Genomic DNA, 12,093 nt, shown 5'->3' with positions numbered 1-12,093 from the left:
AGCTGCCGGGCCCGCTACCACACGCCAAGGGTACGGTCTCCATGCGGTGCCGCGCGCCTCGGCGCCCCACCACGCACGGCACGGGCACGGATGCCTGGTCACTGGTCAGATGCCATCAAAGAGGAGGCACCACCCGGCAGTGGCTTTTTCTCCACGTCCTGGTCGTTGCCATCGTGGGCTGCAGCTACCACTGTTGCTGCAACTTGCGAGTGGTCACGACTCCTGCTCCGTCCCCCACGATACGCAACAAACAGCAGCCGATGTGCGCCCCGCATACGAGTCTTTATGGACTCGTCGCTCTCGCTCATCTTTTTGAGTTTTGACCCCTAGCTAGCTGCACATCGAGCACTGCAGGTGCAGGATGGAGACCGGAGAGGCAGGCGTGCTTGCCGGTCCACAGATTTTCCATGGCCCCTGTGGCTGATGCTGTCATCATGTCATGCACTGCCACTTGGTTGGTGCCGTTGCTCGTCTATGTCGTTTGCTTCCCAAATCAAACACCGCAGAAAAAAAAAATCTCTCCTTTTTAAAAATTATAGGTCATTTTACTTTTGTTAAGTTAAATCTTATTATTACTAATTGGAGACTCCTTTTGAAGTCTCTAGGTGAAGCCACCTATAATCCTAGGTGGACACTCTAGAAAAAAAAATTCTAAAAATTCTCAAAAAGCAAAACATCTGGCCATTAATCGGTTGACTCGAATTATCATAGCCATTGGATCTATTATATTTTTAAAAAAACTTACCCACATATGTCATTTGAAAATAGCTTAAAAAAACCCCTAAATCTATATCTAAATTACCCACCTATACCATTATTTAAAATAAACTAAAGTAACCCCCTAATCTTCATCAAAATTACTCACTTTTGCCATTATAAATAATATTTAAAATAATCCCCTAAATTTGCAACTAAATTACCCACTACTAATACTTAAAAAATAACTTAAAGTACCCCTTCAATTTACATCTATATTACCCACATATATATGCCATTATTAAAAATAATAACATGAAATAATCCTACATTTGATCCAAATCACTTTAATTAAAAATACACAACAATATATGATTCTAAATCATCTATTTCTTAGACTATTAGTATAAGATATAGTAATTAAGGTATGGCACCATTTATAAAGATATAGGGGAAGTGATGAGAATATAGATTTCTATGTTAAATTATAGCTCAAACTTAGAGTCCATTAAACAAATTCAAGCGCATACCTCCGATGCAAAGTGAAAATTTAAATATTATAAATATGGATGAAAATATTGTAGAGAAATTACTAACTAAAATATATCACAATCGGATGAAGATAATAAGTATATATCTATATAAGTATTGTGTTCGAATATTTAACAAATGAGAGGTAGCTGAAGGTAATAGTTTTGTAGCAATGTAACCTCATTTTTATCATTAGAGACTCCACATTAGTTCTCACAAGAAATGTCCAAAGTAAACTAATATATGATTCTAAATTACCTATTTATGTCGTTGTTAATATAAAAATACGAAGTTAATATATATACGCATGATGAGTGTCATCGTGTAGACCATTTATACATGTGTATGTGAGGAAGTGATAAAAATATTGATTTTTATGCTAAATATAATGTATGGAGGTGCGATACGAAATGAAAAATGTGTGAATGCAGATGATAAAAGTGTATAGAGTAATTACTAATTAAAAATCAATCATAATTAGACAAAGATAAGTACATATATATGAGTATTATGTTGAAGTATTGAAAAAATGAGAGAGTAGTAGATAAATAATTTTGATTATCAATTAAGAGTTTAATTTCTAAATAATTTTCAAATACAATAGCTTTTAAAAATATTAGGCCGTGTGGAAGCACGGCTTAATGGATAGTAGCGGACCCAGCTTTTGTTCAATACTAGGGCCAAAATTCAGCGGTGAGGCACAACTGAGTATAGATCCAGTAGTCCGGCAAAAGCATGGGTAAAGACGATTCAATGGTGATTTTGGATGCACAGACATGCCCTGTCTTGACATTTACATCAACGGTATACAAGTTTAGTCCAGGTGTACGGTAGTCCTCAAAGAGCCAGTGTGCAGTGTTACAACATACGGCGGCAGCACGTCCATGCGGTGCAGTGCTCCAATTCTGCAATGCAGCGGCATCCGAGGAGAAGCTGTGAATGTGCAATTATTTGTTACCTTGGTGAACGCCAATGACGAGACCTGGCACAAGTTGGGAGTATCCATCGGCTGGCACATCATCGTGGTTGGTGGATGTGAGAATGGCGTATCCCAGCACGCCATCGTCGTCGAAGCAAGCCATGTCCAGCGGCAGGAGGACGTCCAGCTTGCATGTGAGCAGGTTGCGCACACACAGGCTGAACAATTGTTGGCCAGCGGCGTTGGGAGAGACGCGCAGGAGGACGAGGCCATCGCGCTCCGTCAGCGGCTTGGCGTTGTCGAGCAGGCCGGAGGCGTCGCGGACGAACGAGGTGAGGAACCGCCGGTGGCGATCGAGGACGAATCCCGGCGCCGGGACGAAGGGCAACAGCATCAGGCGGTAGGCGCCAGGCGGCGGCGGGAGGAGCAGCAGGCGGCGACAGGTGGAGGCGTGGAGCACCAGGCAGCGGCGGCGGCGGGATCCTCCCCTCGCGAAGCGGACTCGCGCGACTTGGCGTCGCGAACGGACAGATACGGTGCGCCTGGCGTGCTCTCTCTGCTGCTTGCCCTAGTTAGTGGGCCGGGAAGTCTCGTTTTTGGGCCAAAGATTAATGGGGGGCAGTGGATTTCGCTGGGCTACGACTAGGCCCATGGACCAGGTGGCCCTAGTCGCAGGTCCGCCCATGTTGATGGACTAGTTTATTTAATTTTGAACAAGTTTATTTATAGAAAAATATATTAACCTAATATCAAAGAAATTCATTATGAAAAAAATATATATCATGATTTTTATATAATGAAACTAGGTCGGTATTATAGTGTCACGAAGAGTCGGCGTCAAGCATGAATACGAAGCATGCTCCCGTGCAGCGGTGCCTATCTATCGCGGCCCAACCTTCGTTGGCGTCATGGTGGTGGTGTGGCCGGGTGGCATTGCCGACGAATGTTGTGCGTGCCCACCCAAAGGAGACGTGTACGGCCTACGGACGGTACAAATACAGTTATACCACTCACAAACAATGTAGGACCACACAGCTCAGATGTGTGTAAAGCTGATATTCTATTGCTAGAAAACGAAAAGTGATCGATGTTAGGACGTGACACTGTGGTCCGAACCGGATCTGCATCGTACAGATTTCACGCCAGGAACAAAAGAACACTTTCGTTCGGGCTATAATAGGCACAAAAAATACTCGGCCAAAATCTTGGTTAAATGCGAAAGAATACTCTTGTGTTTATCTCTCAGAACAACATAGGTATAGTCGATATTATTCTCTCCTCTTTATTAATTTTTGTGTGAATATTTTCCTACTTAATTTGATCTTTTTTTTGAAATATTTACTTAATTTGATCTAACAAAAGGAAAAGGGAATGTATGCGTTTTTTTTTCGAAAGGAAGAAAAACTATATGCTACATTGTACTTGCAGCGCCATGTCTCCACTGTGGCATTGTGCTACTCCGTATAGCGACCTGTATGAGCACAGGCTGGTGCTTGCTTCCTGCTACTGTTGCCGTTGATACTCTAGGCCTAGGAGACGACGACTCTAGCGGTCCAGCGTAGGCCTCCTGGCTCCTGTCATCCACAGACAACATCCATATCCAGTGAGCAAAGCATGCAGCAGCAGGAACCAGGAAGACAGGCAGCAGCGACGCGCTACATGGCCGATCTGACCGGGACCCTCTCTGACTGCTCCCACAATCCTGGTCCTGCTTGCACGGCGCGCGCTTGCACAGAAAAGTGAAAGGCATCCACGCCTATGGCAGTATCGGCGCTACTGCACTAGCGTTACTGCACTGCACCCACCAAACGACAGGTGAAGCAGGAGGTGTGCATGCACCGTGCGCGTGGAAATGATAACGCGATACGACCCATCTGCCAGCACAGAAGCCAACAAGGATGGCTCACCGATGCATCGTGCATGGATCGGATGGAGCTGGCAGGATTGGCGGCATCGACCGGTCGATGGCATGGCAATGGCTGGTGTCAAAAGCTGTAGCAGGGATCTGCAGCTAGCGTAGCGGACGGCGTGCAGCGTCCTTCATGATCTGTGTAGTACTGGAGACTGTGGACGCTGTAGGAAGTACGGATAACGGATGGTACCCAAGGCTTGAAACTGTAGCAGAGATCTGCAGCCTGCAGGGAACGGCGTGCAGCGTCATCTGTGTAGCACTGCAGCCTGTGGACGCTGTAGGGTGTACGGATGCTAAGTGGTTGGATTTATGGACTCATTTTGAGTTCGGGTCATTCGAATATTCTAATACTAATCAGAGGAATTAAACGTAAATTAATTATAAAACTAATTTTATAAACGAGGGCTAATTCGTGATACAAATCTATTAAATATTTTTTAAACGAGGGCTAATTCGTGATACGAATCTATTAAGTCTAATTAATTCATAATTAATATATGTTTACTGTAGCATCACATGGACTAATCATGGACTAATTAGGCTTAATAGATTCGTCTCGTCGAATTAGCCCTTATTTATACAATTAATTTTATTATTAAACTATATTTAATACCTCTAATTACTGTGCAAATATCACGGGAAAGTAGCAGCAGTGAGATGGCAGTGCTCGGCAGTTGGTATGCAAGCACGACCAATGCACAGGCGCAGCAGCAGTGCAGCACTGTGAATCTGTGATGACAGTACCCCGCATGCATGCGATTCTGTTTAAGCACCGGAGAGCCCGAGGAGACGACAATCACGTCGAGCCGTCGAGGCCAATAGGCCATGTATATGTAAGAAACCAGACATTTACACTGCCCCCGTCCCACAACGGACGGGCCGGCCGCCGCTGTGCCTGTGCGCAGCCGTGCACGGGGGTTCATTGCACATGGAGCTAGCTGTAGTAATTATACGTGCTACTACTGACTAGTATATGTATATATATCACGCGTTTCCTGTGCGCGCGTCTGCGCCATGGTCCCGTCCCCGGCGGGGCGGCGGGCCGGCGATCGCTGCATGGTCGTCGTCGGTTGCATTGCACATTGCAGCGCGGGATGCATGGACGGCGGCGTTGGTGGTGCCAGTGGCACCGGCCGACACGATCCCTTATCACGTCAGCTATAGGGCACAGTACTACTGTCTCTGCCTGTCACGCACCGCGCCCCGGATCGGAGCAGACGACATGCATGGGCCACGGCTCGCCAGCAGTCAATCTAGCTGCTGGTGCTACACAGCAGAGAGGTTGGAGTTGTAGTAAAGCTGCTGGCTGGTGGCAAAATTAAGGTCCCGTCGCTCGCATGCATGCACAGCGCTTTTGCTCGCTCTGTGGCATGCATGCGCAGGATCTTGTGCGTGGAGCGTGGTTCCGCAATTGCTGGGCTCCCCGGCCGTACCGTCGCCCGCCCATGCATGCATGCAATGCGTGGCCTGCGAATCTACGATACAAACGCAGGGCGGATGTGGAGAGAGCTCGTGGAATGCGTGGATCCGATCAGTGATTTGAGTAGAACGGATGGATGGTCTCTGACGGGCCGTGTTGTCGTCGTTGGTGTTTTGTGCGTGGACGTGTTGGCGCAGGCGGTGGATGCTGCGCGTTGGCATTCGCGCTTCGGACTACGTCGTAGGGGATCGGAGTATGTATGGCAGTATGGGACCTGGCTCTGCATGCACATGCATGATAATTGATGATGGATTTCTCGCCACGACTCTGCCTGTCCCAAAAGATGCCTCCGGCCTGATCCGTCAGGTCGTTCTCTGCATCCATCCACGCACGCATGTGGGAGGCAGGACCGGGCTCCTGTGCTGTACCGCGCGATCTATCAACTTATTACCAGATCCGTCATGCATAGGAAGAGCCGCAGGTTAGCCATTAACTAACTTGTTCTTCCCAAGCTTGCCCCAGCCAGCATCGAGATCTTTCGTCGTCCATGACTCCCTCTTGGGCATCTCGAATCCTTGAACGCTCGCTTGGCGTTTCCCGGGCGCGGCGTGCATGAACTGAAAAAGTGAAAGCGGAACATGCAGCTAGCGTGCTGATGACTCTCGTCAGGGAGTTGAATGGTTCTATCCGGCAACGGTAGGCAGCGCCATAAAATCTGACGACCCCCGTGGACGTACGGCCGGCGTCTAGAAAATTTGGCTGGTTGATCGCCGTGGATCGGCTTCTTCCGAGGGGTGAACGGTGAAGCGCTGAAGTTTCAGAAGGGAGGCGGGCGGCCGGCGTTTCGACGGCCGTAACGATCCAATCTCGCTTGTGCTAGCTGTCGTCGCATCATCTATAGCTAGGGCACATCATCAAATTTTTTTCAGCGAATCTCTCGGGGAAGACTTTGACTAACCAACCGTGGATACGGTCATTCCCGTCATCGGAGTTGTTGTTGATTCGATTTGGAACAGTCAAGTTGGTAAGATGGTAAGGTGCATTCTGATCGAGTCAGTATTACTAGCTTCGGTAGTCGACCGATGTTAAAATACAAAGGCGACACACGACTGACTGGAGTAGTGGAGTATTACTTTTCTGCTTCCTCCGTTTCAAATTATAAGTCATTATAACTTTTATGAAAGTCAAAGCATCTTAAGTTTGATCAAATTTATACAATAAAGTACTAACATTCATGATATCAAATAAGTATCATTAGTTCCTTCATTAAATATATAAAATATATTTATAGTATATCTATTCGGTGCCATAAATCTTTGCGATCCTCTCTGATCAAACATAAAATGGTTTGACTCTCCAAGAAAGTTGAAATGACTTATAATTTGAAACGGAGGGAGTAGATTATAAGGTTGGTCCCTTGCCGGTTCGTAAAAAGAAAAGATACATATAAATGTCACGCAAGCTTTGTGCTGATGTGTCATTGCATGAGATTTAAGAAGACAGAAGAAAATAGTATTCCCTCCGTTCCAAATTACTATTCATTTTAGCTTTTCTAGATACATCATTTTTACTATATATCTAGATATAAATATATCCCTAGGTGCATATCAAAAGGTGTGTATCTAGAAAAATCAAAACGAATAGTAATTTGGGATGGAGGGAGTATCATTCTAGAAAAGACACCGACTGAGCTCAATATCCAACGTTCGACTAATATGATCCAAAATATCTTGCTAGGTGTGTTCTCATGGCGGACTGGTTGTAGCATGGTCGCTAAAGCGACAGCTAATGGATAGTAACTAGCTTTCGGACCTCTTCTCGACCTAAAATGCTTTAGGGATGCCTCGAGCCTTATTTTTTATCATAGTCATAGTCACCTAACAATCTGCAGCACGTTTGTCACCGATGACCGATCCAACAAAAGAAGATTAGTGCTAATCCTCACTTATCCATACAATCATCACTAGGCCAGTCTTGTCCACCCGGCCGGACCACCACCCATCACGCGTCCCATTCACATGGCACAACCCCTGGCGGCACACGGAAAGGAAGGTGCATCGCGGATGGGCAAGTCCATTTGGCGCACCGGTGCGTCGCGCCCGTTGCCTTTCCACGCCCGGCCCCACACGCCCCGGCCCCGTCGAAAACGAGCCAGCAGCCGCTTTTGTCGCCGCTCCCAACGCGCGCGCGCGCGCCCTCCCCCGCGCATACGTGTGGCGCCGTATCCGCCTTGCCTTTTCCCCACCACGCCCGATCGAGTCACGGTCGTCGCCGTCGTCGTGGCTTCCCGAGCGGGACATGACCCCGCGCGCGCGCATGTGTATATATATATATATATTAAAAATGCACCTAGGTGCATTCTGTACAAGAAATGCACATACCCTTCCACCTTACGTTCCGCGCTCCTGCGCGCAAAATTAAATGGAGACAACCAACTACGTGACGCCACCTCACAGCATAACTCACCCATCTGGAAACATGCATGCAAGGAATTTTTCCTTGATTCAAAATGAAAAAATACGATATCTCCTAAATCGCAGATCCGATTTTAAATCCGTTTGTAGCAGGTTGTTGGAAAAAATGTGCTTAACACAATAAGATCCATGAAGGCTATATTTGATGAAGCTTTTTTAAGTATGTCATTGCAACTAAGTTGTACTTTGAGTTGCAAGAACGTATGCAACCCAATTGCAATTTGATTGTAGCCTCTTCAACACTTGCTACTTATGGTTGCAATTATTTAATACTTAGTTGCAACCCAGTTGCTACTCTAATTGCACCCAGATATGCTTCCTACTGAATAGAATTGCAACCAGTTACTACTGATTGTAACTAGTTACTACTCGGTTGCAACACGGTTGGTACTCTGGTTGCAACAACGTATGATTGCAACTTGGTATGATTATTGCGACCAGATGTAAACAATACACAGAGTTATAACTAGTTGCAACTCTATAGTAGTCCGACTTGCAATTGATAGTACATAGATATGCAACTCGCTTAAATGATAAAAAATATATCCATATTGAATCTAGTTTTGTTAAGAATATTTTTGAGACAGATGGAACAAATGGTTTGTTAATCGGGATTACGTTTTAGGAGAAAATTTATTTCAAAGATTTGAACCAACAAAAGATTCCATCTATGCATGCATGCATGTAGTCTGGTGGGATTTGTATGCTAGGTGGCTTTACATGCTAGGTGAAAAATACAAATTAACTTAGGAAGCACTCAACGCATGCTTGGTTGGGTGCACTGGTTGCTCCAACCTGGTACGCCCACCGGCCTGGGTGCATTCTATGTACAGGATGCACCCAGGTGTGTGTGTTTTTTTCATCCCCTAAGTATCACAAAAGTGTGACTTTCATCCCTAATATTTTAATCGGTGCAAATCAATCCCCTAACTAATTAAACCGGAGCATTATTCATCCTACCTCGGTTTAACAATGATTTATGCCACGTAATCAGCTGACTAACCAACCTCTTAGCCACATCATATGCTGACCAATCCTCGATGCATACAATGGCTAACATAAACCCTAGTGCACGAGTGCTCGTGAAGACGTCAGTAACATACATACGTGATGGCAGGTGCACAAAATTGATTCACGTCACTAAGCTTACAATTTTTCTGGTAAGCTCTCCTGTTTGCATCTCGTTTTATATTTGTGTTGTGTTCGTCCTCTGTTCGCCAACATGGCCGGCTCGTCGTGATCATCTAGAACACATCTTCATGTACGGTAGAGATGAATCATTTCGAATACCTAGTAGTTCATATTCATTGGGATGGCGATCTTGTGAGCAGTGGTGGCAATGTTAGCTACGTTGGTGGGTCTGATGAGTTGATATATATTGTGCGCAACAAGATGTCTCTAAAAGAGATTAGAGGGCATTTCAGGGAGGTGTCTGGTCAGGAGGCAAATGATATGAGATTCCACTAGTTAATACCCGGTAGGGATATGCGTGATGGATTCATATTGTTATATGATGATACAAACTTTGAACTCATGAAGAATACCATTCTGGACTGGAGTTATGTAGAGGTATATGTTGAATCTAGTGGTGGTAATATGGCTACAAGCAACTTGATTACTCCAGTTGTGCCTACTCCTCCACCAATTGAAGTCAGATGCAGTGAGATAACAAACTGTAATGAGTTTTATGACAGTGCAAAGTTGAGGTCAAAGAATGGTACAAGGATTGTAGCTAAGAAGAAGCGACAAATTGTGCAGGTGGTCAAAGAAAAGGATGAAGAGAGCAGTGACAGTGAGTATGTGGATGGTGATTCATCATCATCTAAAGAAGATGATGAAGTAGCTATTATCACTGCAAAATTCAGGGAGTACAAGAAGATGCTTGGTGAAGGCAAGTATGAGCACCTAGATGAGATTTATTTTGAGGGGTTATCGGTTGGATCGAAAAACATGGTAGGAGATAGAGAATGAAGATGGCAGTGTATATGAAGACTTAACTGACTTAATGATTCATTTGATGAAATAGATGATGAAGGGCACCTTGTCAAAAGAGAGTCAAGAGATCCTAGGTTCAGCGAAAATCATGAGGTGCCACAGTTCTCTTTGGGTATAAAATTTACTGATAAGAAACAATTCAAGGAGGCAATCATAAAGTATGGACTTCATGAGAGGAAGGATGGCCTAGAGAGGGTTAGAGCTGTGTGTGATTGGGTTACATGCCCATGGACATGCCTTCTTTCTGATACAACCAAATCTGAAAGTTGGCAAATCACAACCTTCAATGATCTGCACACATACCCACAAAGGAAAGATAACAAGTTAGTGACTACAAAAAGAATAGTCATGAAGTATGAAAAGCTAATCAGAGCCAACCCATGTTGGAGGATAGACAGTCTAAAATCTCATATTGTAGAGGAAATGTTTGTTGATGTTAGCATTCATAAAGTAAAGAGAGCTAAGAAGCTTTATGCTAAAGTGGTTTGATGCAACAAAGGGATAATATGGCAAAATATATGAGTATCAAGCTGAATTGCTCAGAAGTAACCCTGGATCAACTGTTGTCGTCAAGCTTGAAAGTATCTATCTTTCAAAGAATTTATGTGTGCCTAGATGCAGTAAAGAAGGGATTCATGGCTGGATGTAGGAGAGTGATAGGCCTTGATGGTTTCTTCTTTAAAGGCGCAACCAACGGAGAACTATCGTGTGCCTTAGGGAGGGATGCAAACAATCAAATGTACCCAATAGCATGGGTCGTGGTGGAAAAAGAGAATAATGAATCATATGATTGGTTCTGTTATTTGGTATTCAAGGATGTGCTAGTGGGTGATGGTACTGGGTGGGTGATAAGTTTTGACCAGCAAAAGGGCGTTATCAATGCTGTGAGCTTTTGGGCACCTCAGGCTGAACATAGAAACTGTGCAAGGCATATGATGAGGACATCACATGCTTGGATACAACCATATTGGCATCTTTTGACTCCAAGGTGAAACAATTCTTTATCATAATTATATGTGACACATTTGATGAATTGATGATGCACCATGATGTGTATTCGTTGTCAATTTCAGAAATACATACATGGATCAAAAATAGTGTTAAACACACATGGAAGGCATGGAGGACCAAAGAAGTAGATTGGGGGCCAAGTCCAAGTATTCCTAACGTCCTCCACCAGGCCACCACGTCACTTTTGCCCCAAGAAAAGAAAGAGTTCCAATCCAACACGTTTTGGGGCTGGATTCGGACTGCAGCTCTGCGTCAACTTGCAACGGCCGCCACAACCTCATCCGGACTCCGTTTTAGGCGTTCAAGTACTCCTTGGAATCCTTATGAAATCTATTTTCATATGGATCTGGACTCATATCCATATCTATTCGGAGTCGGCCGCAATCATCGAAATACTACCGAGAGGTTTTCTGTCCACAGGTGCTGCGTCGCCCTATTTTGGCCCGATGGGCCGTGTATCAAGTTGGGTCCATTAGGGACGTGTCCTAGGGTTGGAGCACGACCCCAACACCCCCCTGGTCGTCCTCCTAGGTATTAATAAGGATTAGAGCCGCCACGAACAGATTGGGTTTTGTTTAGATCAAGTTTAGCTCTCGCTACTTGCTTGTAAGCGCGCGTGCTGGATCAGCCGCCCGTCTTGCTGTCTTCGGAACCCCACCGTATTGAGATTGAGTTGGAAACCTTCATCTTCATCTAGTAAATTCAGTACTTGTTATACTTGTTCTTGCTAGTTCTTCGATTGCTTGCAGGATGAGAGCCCTAGTGGCCGGGTGACGCGCTCCACAAGATCGCGGCAGCCATTGGAGGTGGTGTATCGGTTGCTAAGGCGCAGCTTGGAAGGCTGTAGTCGGGCCGTGAACGTCATCTCCATCCACCAATCGAGTTATCCCACGCCTCTCATCGAAAGATCGGGAATCAACCCTAGCGGGTTCATATCAGTTCTACGCTAACTAGAGAAAAATCTACAAGATAAAGGAATGGCAAAAACTCTTTTGGAGATGTGCAAAGGCACCAAGTGTTCCTCTATTCAATTTAGTGAGGGCCAAGATTGCACAGAAAACAAGAGATGGAGCTAACGCTATCCTTAAAACAGCCCTGAACACTGGTCTAGAGCTTACTTCAAATTAGGATCCAA

Source organism: Setaria italica, chromosome VII, assembly GCF_000263155.2.
Source record: "Setaria italica strain Yugu1 chromosome VII, Setaria_italica_v2.0, whole genome shotgun sequence".
NCBI classification, from domain to species: domain Eukaryota; kingdom Viridiplantae; phylum Streptophyta; class Magnoliopsida; order Poales; family Poaceae; genus Setaria; species Setaria italica.
Note: the sequence above shows the minus strand (reverse complement) of the source record.